General features: G+C 32.9%; 1 protein-coding gene across 2 annotated transcripts in view; it reads left to right on the top strand.

Moving 5' to 3' along the window:
• The window catches only part of LOC145243920 (uncharacterized), a 322,843-nt gene that overhangs the window by 294,533 nt on the left and 14,575 nt on the right, over nucleotides 1-13,735 (top strand). The gene's annotated exons all lie outside the window — the stretch shown is intronic.

Genomic DNA, 13,735 nt, shown 5'->3' with positions numbered 1-13,735 from the left:
TCTATTTATATACTAGTAATATAAGAACCTGCTTATTGCAAGTGAGCTGCACAAAAACCTTTCTGCTTCATTTCAAAAGAAATAATCATGCTAAATCATTTTAATCTTGTGATTTCCTTTGGAATGAAACCCAAACATTTCTGTCAAGCAAACTTGCCATAGCGTTCTTGTACTACTAACCTCTAATGTATTGAATACTGATGTAGATATGAAGCAAATATATTCAAACATACTCTTTATGAACATATGCGAAGTGCCTGTGACAAGGATGGAGTTGTGGACAAATACAGTTCCCACACTGACATCAAACTGTGCACTCATTGTCTCTATAGATACACGATTGTCCTCATCCATGAAATTCTTTATTTGGCCAATCAACTGATGTTCTAACTTCCTTACTCCTCCCACACCTCTCATCATCCCTCACAGACTCTCTGCCTTCCTTGAATCTCTTATGCCACTCAAAAACTGATACTCGATTCATACAAGATGGTCCAGAAGCAGTCTGAAACACTGCACACGTTTCTGTTGCATTTTTTTTTTTCTAAGTTTAAAACAATTTTATATTGCATATCGTTCTTCTAAAGTGTTCTTACTTCCAGATTGCGTTTTTGTCATGTACCAGCTCTGATAATCAGGCTTTAGTTAGGGTGTATTCCAATTCCTTTTGTAGCTATTCATTTGAACCTGAAATCATAAAAATTGGTCATCTCATAAGATGTATAACAATAACATCCTGAATTTTCAAGAGTCTACAACAATTTTAAATGCCTGTACAAAAAAGTCTGAAAATTTATTGAAAGCACCTCGTATGCGCAATAAAGTTAAATACTTGCAATTTCTCTAATGTATACAAGCTTAACAATTTCAACTGATCTACTTAATATAAATGAATAATCTACATAGGATTCGTGCACTTCTGCATGATGTTGGGATTGATAATCTTATCTCAAGAATTAAAAATGTAAAATATTTAAAAAAAAAAAAAAAAAAAAAAAAAAAAAATTATTTTATAAAAGAATTAACACAGGAATTCGACAAAAGAAATTATTTCTAAATATTTGCAATCTTATCTTTTCAGTACATTTTTTTTTTTTAATCTTTTCTTTTCAACCTGTATTTTTCTATCGAATCTCTTCAAATTTCAAATGGTTGACTTATACTTGGGAAAAGATTCAAACAATGAATTCTTATATTTTAACAGTTTCTTAATAACTAAAACACATTGCCCAAGATCAAATAATTGAATAAGGATCAATGAAATCGGTGAAATCATCTATTTTATATCGACTCCATTGTTTGCTTTAGTCAGGGACCCACTGCAGTTCAACGGGAGGAAGCTTCACATGACTTAGTTCACAATACATTGTAATATATATTGCACTATAGGGAACCTACTGTTTTTAGAAAATTATTTTTACATATTGGCTTAAAGTTTAAAATGCAAAAATCAAGTATCATGGTTCAGTTCGAACATGCCCATTTCTTATCAAATAACTTATTGTTGACTTTATATGCAGGGTCATTCTGCTTTGTGCGGTGATAAAACTTCTGAAAATGCACTTGTGATGTTAGGCTGTATAAGGGTGTTAACTTTGTTCCTTCTTTAATCAGATTTTTTCAATTATCGATTTTCGATACTTATCAAAGGCATTCTGATACAAAATCTTTCTAAGAACACTCCCAGACACATGAAGTATGAGTGCCCTTACATACATATGTGTGTGTGCGCCTTGGAAGTTTTAACCTTGAAAATTACATTAAAATTTTTTTATATTTTTTTAGTCCTTCATTTGGAAAATTATTTTGTCAGTCATTTAATCTCCTGCAATTGCCAAATCAACTTGCTTTCTTGAACTCACAATAGTCCTAAGGGTACTTATACATTTATTGAAACATGCTGAAATAATATTTAGGAAGCCTTTCTTAACATGGGGAGAGGAGGGTGTTTTTAACTATTCTGTACATTCACTAAACAATTTAATAAAAAGATATTGTGAAATTTAAATTGAAAATACTATTTAAAAATAGCATAGTTCAGTAAGTGCACAAGTACCGTCCTAAGTTTTCAGGGATCATCAGTTGTTTAACATGAAATGCTGTTCCAAAGATATATATATATATATATATATATAAGCTTTCCCTGTTAAATTTGATGTGCTCAGATTTGGATTAAAATTTCTTCAAATCTTGTGACTGGTTTGACTGTCATCTGTCACACTTATGACGAAACGTACATGTGAACAACCTTTGAGATTTGAAAAAAATTAACTCGACTGCCGGTCGAGTGTGAGGGAAAATTTACTCGCCCCCAAAATATTTTTACTTGTCCGACTTCATCTTTGTTTCAGTCAATAATAGTAAATAATTTTACAATTCAATTATATTTTTCTTTATTCTTAATAAGAATATCAACAAACTATCCTTCCGATACCCAAATTATGTCATAACATTTCATACAAAAATTAAAATATCCAGCCTAAACTGTGGGTGTTGAAAAAAAAGTGTTATGAAATCTCCGGGTATTAACGATTGTGGGCTGAAATCTCCTGGTACGAGATTTCCATGGCCCGAAATCCCTGATATTTAAAACAATACCATTTAGCTGAAATGAACTAGATTTCTTAGAAAATCGGCATGGCTTGTTAAAATTTAAACGGTCAATTTTTCTTTGTAATTTATGGAAAAAAAAAACTTTGATATAGAACAGAAATTGGTTTCTTTTGTTTCTATTAAAACAAAGAATTCACCTCGGAACAACATTCTAAAATTTAGAATATTATTTTTAAAATTGGGTATCGATGATTTTTTTGAAAGTTGCGCAAAAAAGAGCATGTAAATATCTGAATTTATATAATCGAGAAAAATATGATTACTTACTTGTTGTATAATTTAATTTTCGGTGCGTGCTTGACGGAACGATGCGTTTTTCCTCTTTCAAATGTTCGTCTTTACTTTTGTAAACATGAAGTGTATGTAGTTGTAGCGTCGAAGAATTTTTTTTCCAAATGAATTTCAAAATCAGAGCTAAATGAAGGCGACATTTTGACTACATGTTGACTGTGTAAATTTGACCTCTTGTTGACCTTTAGTGTGACCACTCTTTTTTCAATACATATTCCAATGGTCTCACAGCTAGAGATGAAAGAATTCACAAATGATGAGACATAGGTCATTCTAAGTCACCGCATATTTGAGGATCGTAAAATGAGTTTTTCCTGTTTCTTTATTTAAAGAAAGTTTATCGACTGGCAGGTGAGTGATTTATGACTTTTAGTCGCCTCAAGTAATTTTCAATCGACTGTGGCGACCGGTCGTATAAAGTCTCAAAGGCTGTGTGTGGATAATATTTTATAAATATTATGTGTTATTAAATAATGAAATATACGTACACATACATATGTCAAACGATCTACCACTGGCCTGTCAAAGTTATGCTTTGAGAGTATGTTGGAAGGAAAAAGATGGAGAAAAGCTAAGGAGAAAGTGGAGAGAATATGTTTTTGATTGGACATCTCTCAACAGTTGGGTGTCCATCAACCAACTTGTCCTGATTCAGAAGGAATGGTGAAAAAGAAATCATCAAGCAGAAGATGTGACACATGAAGAATGAGAATATATATATATATATATATATATTGTATATACTGGATTTACAATGTTTGGAGATTCCAGATACTTTATATAAAGTTGGTTGGTTGTTTTTGTTTTACGGCATATCAACTCTTTTCAGGTTATTTAATGCTGAATCCAGTGATTTTGAAGAACAATTTTTTTTAATAAAACTTTTTTTTTTTCAAGTCGGTTTCTATTTAACCCATAGTTGGGACCCTAATCGATGTTTTGTATATAATGCAGTTGAAGCAGCTGTTAAGTTAAGGTTAGCTATCTTCGATAGCAAGTCTAACTAGTGACATTTTTCAGCAAATTTATTTCAGCTTTTCTGATTATTTGATGCTAAAGGCCAATATTTTTTTGTAAGTGTGTGTGTGTAGGGGGGGGGTACGAGTGACCCCCTAATTGTTAGTAAAGTTGAATGTACTTTAGCACTACTTCAATTAGGGAAGGTATGAACCTTTTGGTTTATCGATAGCTATAGCAGATTATGTACATATCCTATTGTTTCAGCATTAAACGAAATTGTGCTTGTTCAGAACAACCTATCAATGAAAAAAAAAAAAAAATTGTTTAATGTACCCATGATAGAAAGAAAAAATACTAATACAAATTAATAAAGTAGCAAGTAGTTTTATTTTTAAGTAAGAAAACTAAATTTTATGGCTTACATGACAAGCGATGATATTGTAATGCCATCCTGAAAAATTGAAAGTAACAATAGAGATAACTCCAAATAATTTAAACTTTTGCAAGATTTTAAAAAGCCAATCTTTAAATGGGAAGGGGAGCATTAAAAAAACTCAAATTCACTTCAAAATGTTTTTCCATCATGGCTACATACATTATACATATTGTTCTTTATTTTTGTTTGTTTTCATGGTAGTCGAATTCCATTAAAACTTATTTAAAATAAAAAAAAAATTGAATGTGAATTTCGCCTAGAGCTCGAGGTAAATCGACATACTTTTCCCAAATAGATGTACTGAGACTAAAGCCGTTTTTAGAACTGCCAGCAACCACTATAAAAAAGATAATAAAGAACGTAAGAGTTATATGCTCAGTCCGTCAAGTCCAAAGTAGCTGAGAAGCGGCTTGGTTCCCACCAATTTTGGCAAATAACAAACAAGGTCCTGAATAGAAGTGTCCTCTATCCCAACCATCATCAATGGAACTGAGGTAATCTCATCAGGATCAGACAAAGCTAAACTCCTTGCCAAAAACATTGCAGCTAATTCTACCTATACTCTCAGGGTTCACCCCCCCACCCCCATATTTCCTCCTATGTCTGAAAACACGCTATGCGACATAAATATCTGTGCATGATGTTGCCAAGTTAATCAAAAACCTTGATTCCAGTAAAGCAACTGACACCGACAGCATTCCAATTATAGTGCTGAAAAAGCTTCAACCAGACTTAACTCCCGTACTTATTAAGCTGTTTAAGCATTGTCTTAAGGAGAATTACTTCTAAACACTCTAGAAAACCTCATCAGTATTTCCCCATATTTAAAAATTCAGGTGATCGGTCATCTCCCTGTGCATCCTGAGTAAGTTGCTGGAATCTGTTAAATAGAAGTCAACCACATCAGCAAAAATAACCTAATATGGTTTCTATTCTGCTAGATCTATAGCAGGTGTGCTAACAGATATCTCATAGGATTAGTGAATCTCTCGATGGAGGCTTCCTTTCTAGGGCAATTGCATTTGACATATCAAAAGCCTTTGATAGGGTATAGCAAAATCTTCAACTAGGGTATAGCTGGAAATGTCTTTTCAATTATTAAATTATTTTTCTCTGATAGGTTCATAAGAGTAGTGGTTGATGGGCAGAAATCAGAAGCTCATGGTATTTATGCTGGAGTCCCTCAGGGTCTATCCTGGGCCCAACTCTCTTCCTGATCTACATCAATGATCTCCCAAATCACATCCTAAGATCATTTGTAGACATTTATGTTGATGACACTACCATCTATAGCAACACTTCAAAGGCCATAAATGACCAAATTCTCTCTGATCTTGATCACGTGGTGTATTGGAGAAAGTGGCTGGTTAATTTTAATGCATCTAAAACCAAGCTCCTATCTTTCCATCAACGCTCTGATTCCCATCTGGCATCAATTGAAATGAATGATTTGTCTTAGGGAGGCTCTGTGTTGACAAACTTCTAGGTCTTTACTCCTGATCTGAGATGGAACACGTACATCAAATCTGTTGCCAAGGTTACTGGAAAAATGGTGGGATCTTTCTACCTCTCCAGTAGATATCTCACTGCTGATACAATTCTCTATCTGTATAAGAACCAAGTACGACCAAGGATGTAGTACTGTTGCCACATCTGAACAGGAGCTGCTAGAAGCAGCTTATCCTGTCTTGACAAAGTAGACTTCATAGCCTAGTGGGGATGCCCTTTTCTCTTCTCTGCAACCTCTTTCCTCACAGAAGAATTTTGTGAGCCTGTCTCTGCTCTATCGTTATTTGATGGCAAGTGCTCGTCTGAGCTCCACTTTATGGTCGCACCTGGCCTGACTTTCACACAAAACACTTGTCTAGCTGAAATGTCTATCAATAATTTTCCCCCCATTCTTTATCTGTACCTAAACATGAATAAAGCAACCTCCTTCTTACAACTACACGCCGGTGGAACTCTCTTCCATTGTTCTGCTTGCCAACTGTCTACAATATGGTCATCTTCAAGTCCAATGTAAACAAATTTTTGATGAATCATCCCCTTAAGTGATCCAATTTACCAAATTTCTACGACTAACAGTTACGACATGTTCCCATTGATTACTGTACACTTATTAACCTTTATTCTCGAGTGGCCTCTGGGCCTTGATAAGCAGTGACTCCTTTGTAAAAAAATAAATAAATAAAATACTATTGATGTGTAAGGGAATGTACAAGATCAAATGAGAATTAAATCTGATTTCTACGCTTCATAGTCGACACAGGTAACAGTTTATCTATCTGAATCCAACTTATAGAGTTCTTAATGTGATTTATACTTACAATTCTCCTGCTGTTGTCCCGTTTCTGCTTTAGTAATATAAATTATTAAACAAGGTAATTAAAATAAAATATTTAAAAAATAAAATAAGGTAATTATCCGCCATCCTGATTCTTTTAAGTCATATGAAATTAATGAAAGAATCTTAATAAAGTAACCCCAAAAGTATATAAAAAGTTTAATATATATATATATATATATATATATATATACACACACACACACACACACACACACACACACACACATTTTGAAATCTATATTCCTAAAAAAAATTTTTTTTTTTTTTTGTGTATTGATATTCATATTAAAACCCCTTTCTTTTTTTCTATTTATTTAAAAAGAAAATACAACTTTGTTATATGTGGGTCGTGGAATTGCATTCATCTGCAAAAGATCTAGCTAATTTGTATATCCTTTTAAGCATTCATTTGAATAAATTTTTTCAGTTTTCTTATGAGATGATCATTTTTAGTGTAATTATATTCATGCAGATATTCTACATGATTTATACTTGCATAATAAGGGTATAGTAAACCTCTGTCTATATATATTTATATACACATATATATATTTGTTAAAAAATGTTGCCTACCAAACTGTCAGTTTTTGGTCTACAGACATGAAACTTAATATATAGGTTATTTGAACTCCTGCGAAACTTTATTTGATTTTTAGCCGGGGGGGGGGGGAATTGGTGCAAAATTGTGAAAATTAAAGAAATGGAATTTGCCAGGAGAAAGTCAAACGATGACATTACAAATATGCATGTGTAACGTAATAGCTATTGGTTCATGTTTTAATTTTTAGCCTTGTAGCAAACATGTCTTCATAGGTCAGGCATTAATGTCAAAGGGAAAAGTAAGTCATAAACTAAATGTTTAGGTTTTAATTCTCTGTGGTGGCGCACGAGTCATTTTTAATTTTTAAAATCATTACTATATATTGGGTCTAATATAATAATAAATACAAAATCTGCATTAAAATATATTTAAGCATATTTATTTAAGCAACCTGCTAGTGAAACTGTATGTGTGTGTGTGTGTGTGTATATATATATATATATATATATATATATATAATCTCATTCAAACATGGTAGTGTTTGAATATATGGTTAAGTGGCAGTTTTAGTCATTTAAAACTGCTTCACCGCTCACTCATTTTTCAACCAAATTTCAAACGATTATTACAGATGACCTTCTCAGCTATATTGTGAAAAAAAAAATTTCTAATTTTCATTCAGTAAAACAAAAGTTATGAATTTATTGGTGTTCAAAATCGTAAAAAAATGTAAGAAGATGAGCGACGTTTTTTATGACTGGTTTTCATAACCATGTCGCTTCAGTGACTACTGTTGCTATCAATTTACCGCTCTCACGCAAAGTAACAAGTGAAACAGAATGAAAGGGAGATAATTAGGGGATTTTATTGAAGGCAGACGAGTGCCGTACATTGTTAATACATATGTGTGTTATGTTTATGGGGGCAAAAACATAAGACTGAAATGAAACAAAGAACAAGTGAATTTACTGGAAGCCTGGAAAAATCATGGATTGCGATAGAAAAATGCGAGCATGAAAAGTAACATGGTTAAGCTTAAACATTGAAAAGAAAAGAACAAGATATTCTAGTAAAAACTATAAATTTATAACTTAAAATATTGCAGCATTACAAATTTTTTAATTCAATTTATAACATATAATCAATTCTTAATGCTGCAATATTTTAAATTATAAGTTATATTTTTTACTAGAATATCTTGTCCTTTACTTTTCCAGTTTTAACTAGTCCTTTACTTTTCCATGTTTAAGCTTAACCATACTATTTTTCATGTTCGCATTTTTCTATTGTAATATATATATATACAGGGTGTCCGTAAAGTTACTATGCAGTCTTACAAGTTACTATACAGACACTCTGTAATATATTAACTATCAATACAAATATAATACAATAAAACAATAAGACTGTATAGTAACTTTACGGACACCCTGTATGTATATATGTGTGTATATATATATATATATATATATATATATATATATATATATATATATGCACTTTGAAATGAAACTGATATATATTATTAGCATTACAAGCGTATGCTGTATTTTAGTGGACATCGGCAATATTACATGCCTAATGTGCTTCAACAAGGCATATCTTTAGTTGTTGGTCAATTGATTACCGGTATCTTGCCTTCCCATGTCATTAGGTTATACTTAGGGCTATGACAACAGCATATTCGTTTCATTGTTTTGACTCTAGTATATATCCGACGTAGTTACACATGGTTAATTAACTGAGAACTACATCATTCTATAGAAAAGCTTATAAGATATCAAGGGATACCTACTCGAGTTAAAACAATGAAAAGAATATGCTGTTGTTTTAGCCCTAGTTATAATCATGAAAGCTGGCAAATAATACTAGTACCATACGTTTGTCATTATCTGACATCTGTGATCTCACCAGACACCTAAACATATTCTAGTGATGGACAAGTGCTAAATTATTCATAAATTACTTTTTGAAGGCACATGATCACAATTCTGCTTATATCAGACCATGTAAATTTGCTGTTCATTTAAAAATCTACTTTTGATGTCATGAAAGAGAAAAGATAAAAATGCAGAAACCTAAATTTTTTTCTGATGAATCTACAGAAAGAAATACAGGCAGGCTCGAACCCGTGACGTGAAGGTGAAAAAAAAAAAGTGAAAGAAAATCTGACGTCTTACCACTACTCTATGAGGTAACCAGAAGTTCGGAACGTAAAAATTTAGCAAAGTCAATCCAACCAATACGATTAGTTGCAAAATATCGACCCCCTCCTTGTCGAAAACTGTCTAGTTGAGGGTGAAGAAATTTATATTTTTGCTCAATTTTTTTATATTCGTCGTTCGACACATCGAGCTTCAAAATGATACCAATCTCATGAAAATCTGTTGCCTCTCTCAAGTTTTAGACATGCATATATACATTTAAACAGACAGGTGAGATTTATATTATAGACTAGCCTGAGTGCCTGGCGTTGCCCGGGTGTTTGGAAGTGTGGAGCAAAAACAAAAGTAGGCAGGCAGGCTCAAACCCGTACTGTGAAGGAAAAGAATGTGAGAAAGAAAGTGATGTCTTTGCCGTTGTCTATCGCCAAACCGGAAGTGGCAAAGGTTTAAATTAAGGCTAGTCAATCGAAAAGAAGGGATGACTTTTGAAAATATCGGCGAAAAAAGCAACCCTTTCTTGCGGGAAAGTGCTCAGTTGAGGGTTAAGGAATTAATGTTTTTAGCCAATTTTTCGATATTTGTCATCCAAAGGTTGGAGCTTCAAAACGATACCAATCTCGTAAAAATCCGTCAACATTGTCGAAAGTTTTAGGCAGACATACAAACGTACATACATAGATTTAAACAGACAGGTGAGATTTATATAATAGACTTGCGGGGGTACCCAGCATTGCCCGGGTGTTTAGATGTGTGTGTGTGTGCTTTTGGGTAAATTAAAACAAAAGAATAAGCAAAGTAATAACCCTAAAACTTAAAAAAAAAAATCGTTGTCCGGGTGTTTGTGTCGGGGGGGGGGTAAAAAAATTTTTTGTAGGTAAGTAGGAAGGATCGAACCCGAAGCCTTGAGGTGAAGTTGGAAAATAAAGTGTGAAAAAAAACGTGAGACGTTAACCACTCGGTCAGCAAGAAATAGTAACTAAAACATGTTTGAATTTAAGTATTCCCTCTTCCAAAAACATTCTTACATTTTTACCAGACTTTAGTCATTTGTTTTTCTTTTTATTGATGATTTCTTTGCTGAAATAGCAACTTATCAATTAGAGTGCATTTTTCTAGTGAACATTAACTCTGCTGGCAATAACTGTTACGTCATATTTGGGTTTGATGTAATTCTGTAAACTACCACAACTTTTGAATACTACAGAACTCCTTTGGCTGTATCCACAAATTTTCCTGCTATTTCATTAGATGTGGTTGTCATGTGCTCAATTAATGATTTTCAGTATTCCTTAAATTCTTTTTCTCTGAACTCTTTCTTTGTTGCTGACTAACGTTTGAGTTCAAGATGACTATGAAACTTAAGTAGATTTCTCATATACGTTGCTGTTGAATGTCTGCACGTCACAACTTCTGGCTACTATGTGAAGCTAGTCATGATCAAATAATGTGCAGTCGATATGCAATCTAGTTCAATGGATGTTTGTTTTTGGCCACGGCTGAATTTTTACTAGCACATCCCTTACTTCCAGTTAGCATCCTATTTCTATGTCCTAGTCCATCTCATTTCTAAAATCCTCAGATGACCCACATGAAATTCTTTGAATACTTTCTTTTGCAGAGTAGCTGGCATTACTACTCTATCTGCATATAGCAATACGCGGTCACATGTAGAAAAAGGTGGCACAATTTTATTTATCACGTTTAACCAGATTTGCTTTTTCGTTTTACTTCTCTGCTGTTTTTTTTCGCATTTTCAAGTGTGACCGGAAATACTCTAATCATATTGCATAGCAGACCCGGCAATTCACTTTTGTCTCTTAGCGCCACTCTCACTGTTTCTCCTTTGAGTGATTTTGAATATTTAGATATCAATCTTGATAACTTTATCGGCATGACATATCTTTTTGCTGGTACATATTTTATTTTATTTTAAAATTATGCACCAATGTTCTAGTTTATTTGCTGTGTTGGCATACCATTTTTTTTTTTTTTTTTTTTTTTTTATAATTGCATTCCACAGGCACAAACGTTCTTGAGACGTGTTATTGAGTTTGTAGATTCATCCTAGAATTTGTGAAGCAGCAAGACACCCAGTCCTTCATCACTGGCATCTGCTGCTACAATGATTTCCCTTTTCGGTTCGAAATGTGCCAACGATAGTTCTTCTACCAAACAGGGTCCTAGATATGACTTTAAACTATATCCAGTGGTGAGATCCCAGCTTGTGGGCTTTGGGGAGTATGGAGCTACCCTTTAATTACCATTGCTCCCAGGTCCACTCTGACCCGAAGTGGTAGTACCTGTTAGGGTAACCAACTATGGGTTAAATAGAAACCGACTTGAAAACAAATATATTCTATTAAAAATTTTTTCTTCCGAATCTTTGGATTCGGCATTAAATAACCGAAAAGGGTTGATATGCCATAAAACAAAAACAACCAACCAATCTACCAAACAGCATTTTATTCTTTTAAATGCCATTCACATTCTTACCATATTCACTTTGTGCCATTTTTTTAAACACATTAAACGTTGCTGTCATATGTTTTTGGGATATATATGCTATAGTAACTTAGTAATCCCAAGTTCAGCAATGTTATCAGGTGGGCATCTTAATAACTTTCGCCCTTTCTGGGTTTCGTTTTCTTCCTTTACTGTCAATAATCTGCCCTAAATATTTTATCTTTAGAAGAAAATTGTATTTTTCAGAATTCAGCTTTAATCCGAATTCAATCCTTTGAAATACTGCTCTTATATTGGTTTTGTGTTGCAGTTCATTTTCATTTTTAATCAAAGTATCATCTAAATATGCGATTGTATATTAGCCAACATTATTTGCTTGGAGCTATGCTTAATCTAAAAGGAAGACGATTACATTTAAAAATTCCTTTGTGTATGTTTTTTTGTCAGATACTTCAACCTTCTTCATTGACTTTAACCTGAATGTAAGCTTCTGATAAAATCCAATTTTGACAACATTCTACCACAGTTTAATCTAGTGGATATATCTTTTGGGAATGGTAGGTGATATGCATGATCTTTCAAACAGTCATTCAACCCAGTCGAAAAGTCAGCATACACTTTCATTTTCCGGTTTTTCTTTTTATATATAACACCCAATTTGAGTAATCCACTTGTAAAATTATGCCGTTTTCCCCCAACCTTTCTAATACCTGATTTATTGCTTCTAGTATCAAAAATAGTGCTTTTTCTTTTGGGTTAAAGAATCTGGTTAACATTGTTTTTTGTGCACAGACCAAGTCCTGAAGAAACCTGATAGAATTTGCTATTCAAATCCGTAATATTTTTTTCTGTAAGAACTGAATAAAACTCTTTTAAACGTTCCTCATTGAAAAAAAAAAAAAAAAAAAAATGGAAAGGAAAAGTAATTTTTCGTTTTCTGTAAGTAACAATAACTCTAAATTTCTGTTAGATTTTTACAACTTGTGGGATCGTTTCGATTAGTTTAAAATTTTTTATGTTCTGACTTGTGAGTTCATTTCAAATCCTTTTGTTGCCACTGATATGATCTTGGAAATGGGATATATATATCAGTTGAAGTAACAGAGCGGTCTTGCTTCATTTCAGGAAATCTAGTATGTTGCAGTACAGAATGAGTATCATAGACATGAGAGTTCCTTTCAACCTCTCCCCTGAATGTCTTTACCTGCCAGTATTTATGGCTTAAGCAGCCAATCACAATCTTTCAGGAGGAAAAACGCAGATGTACTAATACTCATTACATTAAATGGGAACATATTTTGTGGTGTGAGAAAATAACCTAATATTAAAGATATAAACAAACATCTGTTATATAAAGTTGTCTCTGTGTTACTCAGCTAAAAGTAAAAAAACTACAAAACAAACGAACACAAAGTTGGTATGTTTTTGATCAGTGTTGTGCTGAATGAATAGTATCTATTATTTAAAAAAAATTATTAATTCTCCAGAGGTCAACTGGACCAAGTTTTGCCATTTGGTGAGTGGGGGTGTGTATTAATTTTGGAAGCATACGAGTCGTTACATGAGGAAAGTTGTGTGTGTATGTGCAGCTAGTGGAATGGGTTAGGTGGTAGAGATAGGTTTAACAGAAATGTTACACTTTTGCCCTGAGCAATGACTATAGTACTGCTAGTATCATAAAGGTAAGATAATCTTTTTTACATAATATATTAGATATATACATTGATTGGGCAAAATAGAACAGTACAAATTTAATTCCAATATTTCAATGACCTGTTACCTACAAATAAAAATTTCCAAGTTTCTTTAGGGGGAGTTCATATTCATTACAGACCATTTTTTTTCTTTTTTTTTTTTAATTTAGATTTTTTTATTTTTGTAATTCTTTCATATATATATATAAAGTGAAAATGTATGTG

Source organism: Euprymna scolopes, chromosome 22 (genome assembly GCF_053919585.1).
Source record: "Euprymna scolopes isolate OS-2025 chromosome 22, ASM5391958v1, whole genome shotgun sequence".
Classification (NCBI taxonomy): domain Eukaryota; kingdom Metazoa; phylum Mollusca; class Cephalopoda; order Sepiida; family Sepiolidae; genus Euprymna; species Euprymna scolopes.
This window is presented reverse-complemented; position numbering and strand designations above follow the sequence as displayed.